At 47.1% G+C, this 10,037-nt stretch overlaps 1 protein-coding gene across 5 annotated transcripts in view; it reads right to left on the minus strand.

The window, feature by feature from the left end:
- Window positions 1–1,395, minus strand: part of FARP1 (FERM, ARH/RhoGEF and pleckstrin domain protein 1) — a 281,479-nt gene extending 280,084 nt beyond the window's left edge. For 4 of the 5 annotated variants that reach the window (XM_063102933.1, XM_063102932.1, XM_063102931.1 and 1 more), the window contains exon 1: window positions 1,023–1,395. The gene's annotated coding sequence lies outside the window, so the exon portion shown is untranslated. Of the gene's footprint in view, window positions 1–404; window positions 513–1,022 lie in introns of those variants that run through there. The other variant, XM_063102930.1, reaches the window with a different exon arrangement.
- Window positions 1,396–10,037: the final 8,642 nt, after the last annotated feature.

Below are 10,037 nucleotides of genomic sequence, written 5' to 3' on the forward strand. Positions count from 1 at the left end.
ACAGCGATAATAAATGAAAAGCCAGAGGCCACCAGCACTCCACAGAGCTGGAGGGACGAGACGAGGAGGCTGGCAGAGCTAGGCTGCTCCAGGTGAGGCTGGCAGAGCTAGGCTGCTCCAGGTGAGAGTCAATCTCCCCCCATCTCAGCGAGCTGATCGGATTCCAGGGTCCTCGTTTCTTGGTGAGACTCGCGCCCCTCCTTTCTGGGGTACCCTACATAGCCCCCAACAGCCACCTGACTCCAAATGCCATAAACGAAATCCGGACTCGTTATAGGGAACTCATATTTTCCCCCCTCAAAAAACACACACACAACACACACTCGGGGGTCCAGCCGGATCACACAGCCAAAGTTTCCGGAACTTAAATCGTAAAACCACAAGCAGAAGTTGTAAATGCTCACCACAAAGAAATCCGTCCTTTGCTTAAGAAACAAATGCATCTCAAACTTCGCCCTCCATACAGGCATGCCAGAAAGACAGACACCACCTAACTTGGGCAGAGGGTGTGTTTCTCTTTGTCACCCGCAGGGAACCTCGCGCCGCGCGTGGGCGAGCTGCTGGCTCCCGGCGGCGCGGTGGCACCCGCGCCAAAGGCCACCTCCCCGGCCCGCCACCGGCCTCGGGGGCTGGGATTGCGGCCCGAGATCCGGAAGCGGCGTCCGGCACTGTCACCCGGCAGGGTGGGACGGGAGGAAGCGGGGGAAGGGCGCGCGAGGGGGGGTCTGGGGGAGAGGCGAGAGGGACGTGCGCGGAGCCCCGCAGCCCGAGGTCCGCGGAGGTGCGGGGCGGGGATGCAGAGGGCGGCGCGCAGCCCGGAGGCCCCCGAGCCCTCGCTATTGTTGCCGGGGCTGCCCGGGCCCGGCCCGCCGCCCTCTGCACCCTCCCGGCAGGACGCTCCGCCCGCGCCCCGGGGTGGTGCGCTGCGGGCACCCGGACTTGCACAAGTTGCTGCCCGCGGCCGGGACCGAGCCGGCCCCCGCCCTCCCCGCCGCGGTCATTGTTCGCCGCGCGCCTCCTACCTCCACGGCGCCGGCGGCTCCCACTCCCGGCCTCCGGGCTCCGGGCTTGGTGGCTCCCGAGCCCCCGGCTGCCGAGGGCGCGGCGGCTCCGGCTGCGCCTGCGGCTGCGGCGCCGGCTATTAATACCCCCGGGTGGCGGCGGCGGCGGCGGCGCGGGCGCGCGAGCGGGACTGGCAGCGACCGGCCGAGGTCCGAGCCATCAAAGGTGGCGCGGGGCGGAGGGGAGGGCGGAGCAGGAGGGGTGGGTGGGGAGCGGGCCCCGGGTCGCCATGGCCGCCTCGACGCCGGGGCAAGCGCCACTAGCGCAGGGAGGAGCGGCGCAAAGCGGGCGGCGGCCGCGTCCCCGCCCCGCGTCCAAGCCGAGCGCCCGCAGCCGCTGCGCCCGCGCGGGACCGCCGCCTCCGAGGCCGGCGAGCGGGAAGTGCGGGCGGCCGCCGCCCCTCCCCGGGCCTGGGCCGGCCCCTCGGCGGGGGGAGCCTGGGCCGCTCAGCCCGAGCCGCGGGGACAGCGGGAGAGCCACAGCCCCCTCCAGCGTCCGGGCCCGCGACCTGCGCCCCGCCCCGGGGCAGGTGCGCTGAGGGGCGGCCTCCGCGGCTCGGCCGCAGCACCCCGGCTCTGTGCCTTCCTCGGCCGTGTGGCCGGAGCTGGTCTCCGCTCTGCGCCACCGCACCGAGCTCAGAAGCGCCACCAGGGAGGCGCAAGAGCTGCTGCTGTGGTGAGAAGCGAAATGAGGAGAAAGGAGACGGGTGCGCGGGTGATGAGTGGCGCGGACTCTGCAGGTCGCATTTTGAGGTCCCGCAAGGGGCTGCCCGGCCCGTGTGCCCACCTAGGACCTCGCCGACCCGGCCGCGTCGGCTGCGGCGCGTCGCAGGGAGCCAGGAAGCCTTCCCCTCCCCCGAGGCCACAGCGCGGGCTTCCGGCACCAACCTGGGCAGCGCAGGACGTAATCCTGAAGGGGCAGTTGCCACCTCCGCTTCCGCCCCCGCCACGGCCCAGCGTCCTCCACCCCAGCGATTCCCACAACAGTCCCAGCCCCTCCGCCCTCTCTGTGGGCAGGAGCAGCGCCCCGCGGGGAATGGTGTGGAAGAGGTTAGGGGCGGTTTGCAGATGCTCGATGGAGCGGGCGGCAGGATTCAGGACCTAGTAGGCAGGGACCTAAGAGGGACAGTCACCCTCCCCACCCACCAGCTGCCGCTTTACCGTGTCCACCCCCTTTCCTAGCCTCTGGACACGCCCTTTCGTCTTCTTCCTCTCTACGCGTGATGGGAACGGTCTTGGGTGGCAGCAGGTGACTTCCTCCCAGATCCCCGAGCTTGGCGGGTGTCCGCCTGCAGGCCGAAGGCCGCTGGCTCAGAACCTTGGTCGTTTTAAGCCTTTCACTGACCTCAAGCCGAGGGGCAGGTTTCATGGGAGAGGCCCCAACTGAACTCGAGCGCGTCAGAGGACCCTTGTGGAAGGGCGGGTTGAGACAAAACAGGGTGCGTTAGGGCACTTGTGGTTAACTAGTGTGAGTAGATTCTGGAAAGGAACAAAGAGATGCCTTTTGAGTATGAGGGACTAACTATTTTTTTAATGCCTGCATATTTGGTGAAAGTGGAGGTAAAGAGGGCCACATAAGCTTCAGTCTTCAAGAAACAATGGGTAGGTAGTTTGTGGCTGAAGAAATAGTGGGTTTGAGGCTTGGCTTTGTCACCAACCAGCTGAGTGGCTTTAGACAAACCCTAGGTCAGATGTTTTCTGTTAGGTTTTCGACCATTAGTGTGTATCCAAATCACCTGGAGGGCTAATTAAACTAGATTGCCAAGCTGCATCCCCAGATTTTCTGATTCAGGAGGTTTGGGACCTGAGAATTTGCATTTCTGATAAGGTAGTGCTGTTGCTGTGGTCCTGGGACCATACATGGAGACCTACTGTATTAGGGTAATGGACCTCAAACTCAGGGAATCACCTAAGATTAAAAACAAAAAACAATGCCCCGGCGGCACCCCAGTTTAGTATAGAAAGATTCCTGGGGTTGAGACCCAGGAGTCAGCATTTTTAAAGTTCTGCAGGTGATTCCATTGTGTAGCCAGGTTTGAGAACAATCTTTATAGACAGTGCTTTTTAAACTTTAAAACACACAGTACGTGAATCACCGGGGAATCTTATTAAAATAGAGATTCTGATTCAGTAAGTCTGAGACTGTTTCTAACAAGCTCCAGGCAATGTGTTTCTTTGCTGGTCCAGGGACTACATTGAGTAGCAAGGTGCTATGTCATACCTCACAACTAAACAAAAAATTGCAGAAATCACACAAAATTGGAAAAGTGACGTTTTCCCAGTCACCCTTGTTGGAAGACCAACATTTTCTACATGTTATAGTGTTTCATCTTCTTTGTATGTCTGAAGTAAGGTTTGTTCTGTTCTTAACAGATGTGATCATAGTACACACATGACATCTTATGCTATTTTATTGTCTCAACCTGACCAACATTTTTGAGGGTGACTCTTAAAGGAGGCAATCTGAGAGGGGTTGCAGGCTGAGTGTAGGGCCTGTGGGGAGGGAGTTAATAGGAGAAAAGTGGGGGGAAGAGGGCCAAGAAAGGGGTGGGCTTACTTGAGAACCTCTGCAGTTTCCTTCCAGCTCTCACTAACAGTCTGTGATTCCTCTCCCTGAAAAACCAAGGATCCCTGGCCTGGAAAATCTGCAACCCAGAAAATCAACCCCCGGAAAATTGAGGTGTTTCCTTGTCATTGTGTGTCATTTATCCCTAATTTGCAGAATATAAAAATTTATAAAGACCTAAGTCCCTTTTTTCCCCATACTGTGGAGTGGGGTTATTTAGAAATCTTTCTGAATTGAGTGGTCACCCTATTCTTCACTCTTCCTTTTACTAATTTTATCAGGGTCTTTTTTTCCCCTGAAATTAAGCAGTAGAGAAGAGTATTAAGTAACCCAATGTGTAAGGGACCCTTCCCTGTGTTCTCCATCTCACTTCTCAGAGATAATTTTTCCAACAGTTTTTAGTCTTTGAGAAATTTTCTGGTCTTATACAAAAGTGTGTGTATGCACAGATCTTTCATAGCAACCGATCACATGTCACAGTGAAATGAAGCTTTTTATTCCAGTTATCACCCACGCCCCAACACCACATCACCTTTCTGCGAGGGGGACCTCTGGGATTAGGATGCTCCTGCTCTCTGGGCATGACAATACGCACTGTCTGTATAACTGGCAAAGCCTGTGCAGAAACCCAAGGCAGGGAAGAGGGGATTTGCCTGTGTCATTTGTGGTGAGCAGCTCTGACGTAGCTTCTGGTGTTCTGAGTGTGGCCTGCACCTGGTGACTCACTGCTAATGGAGAGGATGCGAAAAAGTGAGGGGATGTCACTTCCATGATTAGGTTAGGAAAGACCGTGACTTCGATCTTGCCAGCATTCTCTTTCTTGCTGGCTTTGATAAAGCAAGCCACCATGTCGTGAGATGTCCTATGGGGGACCCACCTGGGCGAGGAACAGAGGGAGGCCACCTGCCAACAGCCCCCGAGGCACTGAATCCAGAGTGAGCTAATAAGCAGCGTCATGAGAAACCAGAGCTGGAGGACCCAGCCAAGCAATTCCTAGATTCTTGACCCAGAAAATGTGAGATGATAAATGTTGTTCTAAGCCACACCAGCTTGGTGTGACTTCTTTTGCAGCAATAGATAACTAACACAGAATAATATGGGAGGAGGAACATTATCAGAAGAAGCAGGTTCAAAGTCATGTCAATAGGAAGAATATGAATCTCCTTGTACAGTCAGTGGGAAATAAAATCCTGGGATTTTGAGCTGTGTTTAATTTCAGCAGCCCGGAATGGAGATCCCTACCCTTTCTGGAGCCCTACTACTTATGGGGCCAGAATTAGCTCAAACTCATTGCAACAACCCTTTAAAAGAACCAGCAGCAACTGAGCTGCAGAGAAAGCAGTAGACATTGGAGAACTTATGAGAGACTAGGAGGGATCTGGAGGTGAGACCTGGGTTTTCTGCAGAGAGGCTTCTAGACCTAGGAAGGGAAGGGGCGGCACTGGCAGTGACAAACCAGGTAGGGAAAAGCTTAAGGAGCAAGTGGGAAAGGTAGAAAATAGGGATCAAGGAATGTCCCTGTGGGACTCTTTTGGTTCAAAAGATAGTCATATATTAAGTTTTGGTAGATATTGCAATTACCCTCCAAAGATGCTGCAGCAATTTATTCTTCCACTGTGGAGGTTTTAAAACATGGCCACGAATTATTTGGCACAACTCCCATTGAGAGGTGTGATCTACATCCCCTCTCTTTGGAAGTGGACATGCCTGTGACTCTTTTGGTCAACAGAGTACAGTGGAAGTGATGCTATGTGACTTTTGTGGCTAGGTCAGAAAAAGCCATGCAGCTTCTAGCTTGTTCTTTGCACACGCTTGCTCTTGAAAGCCTGAGCTGCCATGTAAGAAGTCCTAGCTATCTTAAGACTGTCATACTGAAGAGGCTCAGTTGAAGATGCTCCAGTTGACAGCCCCAGATGAGCTGGTCTTTCAGCCTGTCCAGCCCACGTGCCAGGATGTGAGCAAAGAAGCCATCTCGGAGCCCCCACTGTCCCTCTCCACAGCCATTCCAGTCACCCCAGCCTTGTGGGTCATACCAGCTAAGGACACCATGGAGCAAAGAAGAACCATCCCTCATGTACACTTTTGGAATTCCTGATCCACAGGATCCATGATAAACTGGTTATTTTATGCCATTAAGCTTTGCATGGCTTTGCTGTGAAGCAACAATAACCAGAACACCCACTAACCGTGCTCAAGGATGCTTGCTTCTTACACTTTAGCCCACTGTAGGTGTCGGCAAACTTTTAATATTTGTCAGTCTTCTAGGTGAAAATGGATTCTCATTATTTTTTAAATTATCCATTGACATTTCTTTACCCATGAGCTGCCTTCATGTCTTTTGCTCATTTTGCCATTGGGTTGTTGATTTTTTCCTTGTTGCTTCATAATATCTTCATATGTTAAGGAAATGAGCCCCTTGCTATCATGTAGTGAATATTTTTTTCTGGTTTTGGCTTTGTTTATGGTACTCCTCTTTTACAGAAAGAAGTTCTTAATTTTTATATTGTCAATTTTTTCAATGTTTCTTTTTATGATTTCCTGTTTTGGATCATGCTTGGAAAAGTCTTTTCCATTCAAGACTTTTTAAAAACTATCATGTCTTTGATACTTTAACAATTTATTTTTGTATTATCATTGATCTATATGGTATTTATCTTTACAGAAGAAATGAGATATGGATTCAACTTTTCTTTTTTCCAAATGGCTAAGCAGATGCCATTTAAATAATCCATCTCACTTACATCTTCTATCTTACTTAAAGGGCCAACTTTGTCATGTATTAGGGTCCAAATTCTTTTGCACGAATCTGCCTATTCCTGTCCCAGTACCAAAATATTTGTGTTTCTATCTTCATGATATATTTTGCTGATAGAGCTTATACCCCATAATTATTGTTAATTTCAAAAGTTTTTTTGACTAGTCTTACGTGTTTGTTTTTCCAGATGAATTTTAGTAACATTTTGTTAAGTTCTTAAAATAATTATATTACAGTTTTAATTAGAATTGCTTTGAGATTTTAAACTTTAACCTCAGCTTCTAGAGTTTTTTCTTTTCTGTTTTTAATAATAGCCAAAACATATTAAGCTGTTATTACCTTAGTGAATATATTAACTCATTTAACTGACATATCAACCCTATGAAGTAGGAATTGTATTATTATCCCCATTTTACAGAGAAGGAAACTGAGACACAGAGAGTCTAAGTAACTTACTCAAGGTCACACAGCTAATAAATGGCAGAGAAGGAGATTCAAACTCAGGTCATGAGGCTTCAGAGGCCGTGCTCTTAGACATTATGCTGTGTTGTGTCTCAAATATTCATAAATCTAGGACAGCTAGAGAAACATATAAAAATATATTTCTTTTAGGACAGAAAATAGAGTAGGATAAAAAGGAAGAACTTTGGGTCATGTTTTTTTTTTTCACTTCACTTTCAGAAGGAGAAATTTAGGAGGAAACCAGAAGAAGATCATCGACTGCAATCTTTTTGAATCTGGCCTGTGATCTTGCCTTTCTTTTGATTTTCACAGAATGAGATAATACATAAAAAGGTATAGCATTGTTGATGGTTCCCTGAAGTACTTTCATTGTTCAAAAATGCATTGAGCACATCACACCCATTAGGATAGCTAAGATTAAAAGTAAAAACCAGAAAAAAAGTGTTGGCAAGGATGTGAAGAAATTGGAATCCTTATGCGCTATTTGTGGGATTGTAAAATGGTGGTTACTGAAAAAGTTAAAAATAGAGTTACCATATGATCCAGCAAACCAACTTCTGGGTATATATCTGAAAAACATTGAAAGCAGGTTGTTGATCTTATATTTGCATACCATATTCATGGCAACATTATGCACAATAGCACAGAGGTGGCAACAACCCAAATGTCCATTGACAGATGAATGGATAAACACGATGTGATGTATGCACACAACAGAATATTATTCAGCCTTAAAAAGGAAGGAAAATCTGACTCATAACATGGATGAACCTTGAGGACATTATGCTACGTGAAATAAGCCAGCCACAAAAAGACACACACTGTATGATTTCACTTACATGAGGTATCTAAAGTAGACAAATTCATAGAAACAAAGTTAAAAGGTGATTACTAGAGGCTGGGGGGAGGGAGAAATGGGGAATTGGTTTTCAATGAGTTTCAGTTTTGCTAAAAGAAAAAATTCTGGAGCTCTGTTGTACAAGAATGTGATTATACTTAACTCTACTGAACTAATACACTTAAAAATGGTTAAGTTCATAAATTTTATGTTACATGTTTTCTACCACAATTAAACAAAAAAATGCACTGAGAGTTGAAGTAGGAATCTGAGTGGGGAAAAAATATATATGTCTACATAGCATCTACATATATATACATACACACACGTAAACATACACATGTGCATGTCCACAATCAAGATAGCAAATGTCCTTGGGCTACTGATTTCAGGTATGATGGTTCATGCAAAATAACGAATGCTTGGAAATCTGCAGTAGGACTTCCATATGTATTTGCGTAATTATACCCTTTTTTAAGTTGGACCTTCACACATTTTAGGGCAAAAATAAAGACAAATGTTCTTTTTTCCCCAACAATTGCTGCTGAGGATGCATGTTGAAGAATCATTAAAGAATAAGTTAAAGAAGAAATATCCTCCTTGCCCCTACCAGGATAGGATGGGGGCTGCTCCCGTCTTCCCTGTGAGAGTGGTGCCCAATGTACCTTAGAGAAGGGCAAACATCTTCTTAACCCCCAGATTACCACCATCTCTATGGAGAACATTTTTTTGATGAACTGAACTTTAGCAGTTTCTTTATCCTTTGATACATGACTGAGACTGCTTAAATAAAACTCTTAAGCTTTGAAAAGAAAGTGAATCCTAATTACAATCATACCTTTTTCCTGAGCTGTGGGTGTTGCTTTTCCCTGCAGAAGAAGCCCTGTTGTTGTAGCTCAGTAGTAAAGGGGTTAAATTTGAACAAATGTAGCAATAAACTACTAGTTGGTTGAATTATTCCTTTTTATTCTTTGCATACAGAAGGAGAATACTAGAAGAAAAGAAGAAATAAATGCATATCATTTATGAAATAATTTCTATCCTTTAACAAATTAAAGAGGAGCTCAAATGCTGATAAGCATACTGCTTACCCTGATTTGATCACCACACATTGCGTACACGTATTAAAATAAAGCCCTGTACCCCATAATCTATATGAACCAATTAAAAAGTTTAAAAAATAATTTTAAAGGGCTGAGCCCCTGGCACACTCGGGAGAGTGCTGCGCTGGGAGCGGGCGGCGCTCCCGCCGCGTGTTCGGATCCTATATAGGAATGGCCAGTGTGCTCACTGGCTGAGTGCCGGTCACAAAAAAGACAAAAAAAAAAAATAATAATAATAGTAATAATAATAATTTTAAGAATTGCCCTCCGTGGGTGGTTGCGATTTATAATTACACCAGCCACGCGTGAGTTCCTCTTCCCCACAGCCTCACTAGAGAGTGGATTGTCACAATTTTAAGTTCTTTGCCAATCTGATGGGCTAAAAAATATCTCCATATAATTTGGTTTGGTTTTGTCTCTTCTTAGTTGTGACCTTGAATGTCTTTTCCTATGTTTAAGATCCTTTGTGGCCCACCGGCAGCATAGAAGAAAGAGCAGACCTCCGCGGGCACGTGGCCTCACCTACTGTAGACATGATCCACTAAGTTAGCAATTCTGAGGAGGAGTAAGGAGGTAAAGAACAGGAGGACAGACTGAGAGGTGGAGCCCACCACCCTTGACAAAAGGGACTCAGGCTGTTGACGTGCCCCGAGGAGGCTTATACACTGCTCCTCATTCATTCTGCTAATACTTATTGAAAGTCTACCACGTGCGAAGCATATCCTATAGATGAAAGGTTAAAAAATAAAGGAATCAGGTTGTACAGTTCAAAATTACATTATAATTGTAGAAGACTCTACCAATATTTCTACGCATTTCTTTTTACGGGTATTGATGTGCAGTTATATATCATTAGCCGTAATTAAACAGCCATTTCAGACTTTTTGCATTTCCCTTGCATTGAGCTACTCTGAACTGAGCTAATTACCTAAAATATTCTTTGAAACTATGCTTCAACATTTGCAGCCTTAACGCTTTTGGAATTTTTTCCACCATTTAAAAGTACAAAAATTCCTTATTTACTCTTTACTATTCCTCCAAAGCCTTTTCTGACTTAAGAACTTATGTGTGTCTCTTCCCTTATCTCGTTTGGTTTCTTTCTGTGTAAATTAGAAGACCTAATAAGGACTTTCTAATGGCATCTGGTCAATCCCCCAGTCGCCTTCCTAAACAGAGGTTATCAATCTTTCCTGTTTTAAAGCATTTCCAAAGAAAACCTTTTGTTTTCTCAATAATTCCCCCATTCTGGTGT

This window comes from Cynocephalus volans, chromosome 7 (genome assembly GCF_027409185.1).
Source record: "Cynocephalus volans isolate mCynVol1 chromosome 7, mCynVol1.pri, whole genome shotgun sequence".
NCBI classification, from domain to species: Eukaryota; Metazoa; Chordata; class Mammalia; order Dermoptera; family Cynocephalidae; genus Cynocephalus; species Cynocephalus volans.